This window comes from Aethalodelphis obliquidens, unplaced genomic scaffold, assembly GCF_003676395.1.
Source record: "Aethalodelphis obliquidens isolate GAN/ISIS:26980383/991018 unplaced genomic scaffold, ASM367639v1 scaffold1860, whole genome shotgun sequence".
NCBI lineage: Eukaryota > Metazoa > Chordata > Mammalia > Artiodactyla > Delphinidae > Aethalodelphis > Aethalodelphis obliquidens.
The window spans coordinates 1-4,850 of NW_020839767.1; the positions used below are offsets into that span (position 1 = coordinate 1).

The following is a 4,850-nucleotide window of genomic DNA, read 5'->3' on the forward strand; positions in this document are numbered from 1 at the left end:
GCCAGCCTCGTCCTCCGTGGCCTCCTCCTGCCCACGGGGCAACTCGACCCTACTGGAGGCCACAGACATCGTGCAAACAGGCGGACACTGTACACCTGCGATGACAGATCGCAAGCATGTCCGCTTTGATGACACTGACCCTACCCCACGGATCCTGGCACTTCTCCACTGCCACAGCGACACTACCGAGAACCTCACAGAGATCAAAGGCACTGCCCTCGAGAACCACAGACAGATTGCCAACGGAAGACCTCTGCCACCCAAGGGGACCTGGAAGCTTCAAAGGGTACAGTGCCTGTCTGCAGCAGCGCACCCGGCATCGCAACAGTGCCCGCGTCGCTGTTCCGCCAACACACCGCTCCAGGTAAATCTCTGGCTCTTCGAAAGTCCCGCGTGCCTCACAGGCCGGACGCATCATGCCCTGTGGGAGAAACACTTTTCGCTTTGCACATTCCCAAACAAGGGAACAAAGTGGCCAAAGGGCATGTTCTCATAACTCACCTATCTTCAAGGAGAGCGGCACAGACGCCTCAGCATGTCTATCTTCTCTACGTCCTGCAAGACACCCTTTGGGCGTCATTCCTCCGGCAATGGGATCACAAATCTACGCAGGTTACCTACCTCGCTCCTCACTGTCCGTATGCCCGAGAGAGGAAACGTGCTGGACCTCAGACTCGATGAGGAGACGGTAGAGGGTTCTCACTCATTTTGTTCACATTTTACAAGGAATGCATACAAGGGTGTCATCATCGATCCAAGCACGTGCTGGGACGCAGCAGAACACATCCGGGCATGCATGCGGGTCTGCAGAGGAGCCATGACCTCGTAGTACTGCAAAACCCTGGGGAATCCACAGCCCTCAGGCCACTCTGCAAGGGCAACAGTCAATCTACTCTTGAAGCCACTGGGCCCGTCTGAGGAAAACCTAATATCCAGTGGCACATCTTAGGGTGGGTGAACGCCTACCTTCCTGAGTCATCCGGGACCACGCTTAGAAACCTGTCCCCACCTCACTTTTCCAGTTCTCCTGAGCACCTCCAGTCATCACACAACGCGAAAGACTTCTTGCTTTACTGTCGGCCACCCCTGCCCAGAAACCGCACCTGAGAAGTGGACATAAATCACGCAGGCTTCAGAATTGGACCTGGGTCCTCAGAGAACGTGATTCATGCGAATGTTTTCCTGGGCTTGAGCCCGGACCCTGCTTCCCAAGGACCTCTACCCTTACTGAGGACTCAGTGTTTGTCTGACAACACGATTGCAGAAAGTTAGGCATCTACATTGGCCGGTATGTCAGAGGGTCTATAAGTGTGTTCACACCTGTGCGTGTATATGACTGTAACTGCGCACGAGGACGCGCTTCTGGGCTTCTTTGTGTTCCTCTGAATCCGCATCTTGGTCTCCGTGTGTCCCTGAGGTCCTCCACAGGGACACCGAACCATAAAAGCCACAGTTGATACACAGCGCACTGGCACTGGACACCGCCCTCCCTAAATGGAGAAAGACCCCTTCAAGCTTCAAGAGGCCGAATGCAAACTCTGAAACCCAGGGGCTTTTGAAATAGGCCACGGATTCCCGCTCTCCCACAGCCAAGCCTTCTGACCAAAGCACAAAGACCTAACCAGTCTTGCCTCCCGGCCGTGGGTATGACATATACGTGGACCCAGAGACCCTGCCAGCTAGTAGCACATCTGATGTGCACTTTGGGCCTCTTTGAGCACTCCTGGAGGCAAGAGAACCTCCGCTGGTCGGGACGACCCTGACCTGCAGCACGCTACTGGCAAGATGCGGGCCGGCACCACTCAAGGGACTAACGAAATTCGGCCTATGTGCCAATTCTCGCCAACTAGGCCAAATCAATTTCCGTGGACCCATGGGAATGCCCACCCCAGGAAGTGGTGGGCTTCAGCAACCATGACCCCGGTTCGGACCCCACAGCCGAAGCTAGGCTACCATCCCTGCCATGTTTCGCCAGCACCCAGCCAGTAGTGTTGGCGGCCCTGAACCCCGAGGAAACGCACAAACCCTGGACAGATTCTTCCTCCGTGCCTTCCTCCGGCCCACGGGGCAACTCGACCCTACTGGAAGCCACAGACATGGTGCAAACAGGGGGACACTGTACACCAGGGATTACAAATCGCAAGCATGTCTGCTTTGATGACACTGACCCTACCCCACGGATCCTAGCACTTCTCCACCGCCACAGCGACACTACCGAGAACCTCACAGAGATCAAAGGCACTGTCCCCACGAACCACAGACAGATTGCCAACGGAAGACCTCTGCCACCCAAGGGGACCTGCCACCCAAGGGGACCTGGAAGCTTCAAAGGGCACAGTGCCTGTCTGCGGCAGCGCACCCGGCATCGCAACAGTGCCCGCGTCGCTGTTCCGCCAACACACTGCTCCAGATAAATCTCTGGCTCTTTGAAAGTCCCGCGTGCCTCACGGGCCGGACGCATCATGCCCTGTGGGAGAAAAACTTTTCGCTTTGCACATTCCCAAACAAGGCAACATATTGGCCAAATGGCATGTTCACACAACTCACCTATCCTCAAGGAGAGCGGCACAGACGCCTCAGCATGTCTATCTGCTCTACGTCCTGCAAGACACCCTCTGGGCATCATTCCTCCAGCAATGGGATCACAACTCTACGCAGGTTACCTACCTCACCCCATCCTCTTGAACTGCCAAACCCATCCCCTTCATAGGCAACTGATGCCAACCCATCACGGACAGGACACATCCTTGGGAAGCCGTGGCCAGCGCCTGCACCCCAATAATGACAGCTCATCCCACGACATCACACAGGACATGTCCTCATGATGCCTTACCTTCCTCTCCAGGAAACAGCCACCACGCAGGCTTAAATGCAGCACTCGGTACTAACCCCATTCCACGATGGCCCGCTTTGTGCCAACACCTGTGCCGGGAGCTGTAGTACAGGAGCTGACATGGGCCCTAACTAGGCCTAATCCATCAGTCCCCTTCCACCAAGGCCCAACCCCAGTCCAGACCCACTCACTGCTCCAGCCACACCGGGAACTCAAGAACATCAAAGCGCCAAAGCAAACGACAGTGAGGGCCACAGGCCTGGCCTCATGCTCCAGGCCCCAACCGGGGAAGCTTGCTCGTTTTGGCTTCCAGAGCTAAACCCCGAAGCGGCGTGCACAAAGCGTGATCCCGGCCAAAACACACCATTCCAAGCTGCAAGCTCACTGGGCCTTTTCCAGGACACACTCCGACTCTTAAGACCAGCAGGAGAGCCTGCCCCCTCGCATTCCTTCAACGGTCTTTCAGCACTGACCTGATATTCATAGACGACCCAGCTCATGGGCAGACACAGTCGACCCTCAGAGAGGAGCCCCTCCAAGTCTGGAGCCCTGAGTGGTGTTTGCATGCATGTCAGCAGGGGACGCGGGGCCTACGCATGTCTATCTTCTCTAAGTCCTGCCACACACCCTTTGGGCGTTATTCCACTGGCAATGGGATCACAACTCTACCCAATTTACATACCTCGCTCCTCACTGTCCCCTACGCCCGAGAGAGGAAACTTGCTGGACATCAGACTCGTTGAGGAGACGGTAGAGTGTTCTCACTCATTTTGTTCAGATTTTCCAAGGAATGCATACAAGGGTGTCATCATCGATCCAAGCACGTGCTGGGACGCAGCAGAACACATCCGGGCATGCATGCGGGTCTGCAGAGGAGCCATGACCTCGTAGTACTCCAAAACCCTGGGGAATCTGCAGCCCTCAGGCCACTCTGCAAGAGCAACAGTCAAACTACTCTTGAAGTCACTGGGCCCGTCTGAGGAAAACCTAGTATCCAATGGCACATCTTAGGCTGAGTGAACGCCTACCTTCCTGAGTCATCCGGGACCACGCTTAGAAACCTGTCCCCACCTCACTTTTCCAGTTCTCCTGAGCACCTCCAGTCATCACACAACGCGAAAGTCTTCTTGCTTTACTGTCGGCCACCCCTGCCCAGAAACCGCACCTGAGAAGTGGACATAAATCACACAGGCTTCAGAATTGGACTGGGGCCCACAGAGAACGTGATTCATGCGAATGTTTACCTGGGCTTGAGCCCGGACCCTGCTTCCCAAGGACCTCTACCCTTACTGAGGACTCAATGTTTGTCTGATAACACGACTGCAGAAAGTTAGGCACGTACGTTGGCCAGTATTTCAGAGGGTCTATGTGTGTGTTCACACCTATGCGTGTATGTGACTGTAACAGCTCACGAGGACGAGCTTCTGGGCTCTTTGTGTTCCTCTGAATCTGCATCTTGGTCTCCGTGTGTCCCTGAGGTCCTCCACAGGGACACCGAACTGTAAAAGCCACAGTTGATACGCAGTGCACTGGCACTGGACACCACCCTCCCTAAATGGAGAAAGACCCCTTCAAGCTTCAAGAGGCCGAATGCAAACTCTGAAACCCAGGGGCTGTTGAAATAGGCCACGGATTCCCGCTCTCCCACAGCCAAGCCTTCTGACCAAAGCACAAAGACCTAACCAGACTTGCCTCCCGGCCGTGGGTGTGACATACGTGGAACCGGAGATCCTGCCATCTAGTAGCACGTCTGATGTGCACTTGGGGCCACTTCCAGCACTCCCAGAGGCAAGACAACCTCCGCTGGTTGGGCAGACCCTGACCTGCGGTAGGCTACAGGCAAGATGCACCCCGACACCACTCAAGAGGCTAATGAAATTCGGCCTATGTGGCAATTCTCGCCAACTAGGCCAAATCACTTTCTGTGGACCCACAGGAATGCCCACCACAGGAAGTGGTGGGCTTCAGCAACCATGACCCAAGTTCAGACCCCACAGCCGAAACTAGGCTACCATCC

General features: G+C 55.5%; 2 non-coding genes across 2 annotated transcripts; both read right to left on the reverse strand.

The window, feature by feature from the left end:
* Window positions 1–663: 663 nt before the first annotated feature.
* Window positions 664–756, reverse strand: LOC113617111 (small nucleolar RNA SNORD116). The gene has a single exon (XR_003431515.1). It is a non-coding gene; the product is annotated as a small nucleolar RNA SNORD116 (small nucleolar RNA).
* A 2,802-nt stretch (window positions 757–3,558) lies between these two features.
* Window positions 3,559–3,651, reverse strand: LOC113617113 (small nucleolar RNA SNORD116). Its single transcript, XR_003431516.1, has one exon. It is a non-coding gene; the product is annotated as a small nucleolar RNA SNORD116 (small nucleolar RNA).
* Window positions 3,652–4,850: the final 1,199 nt, after the last annotated feature.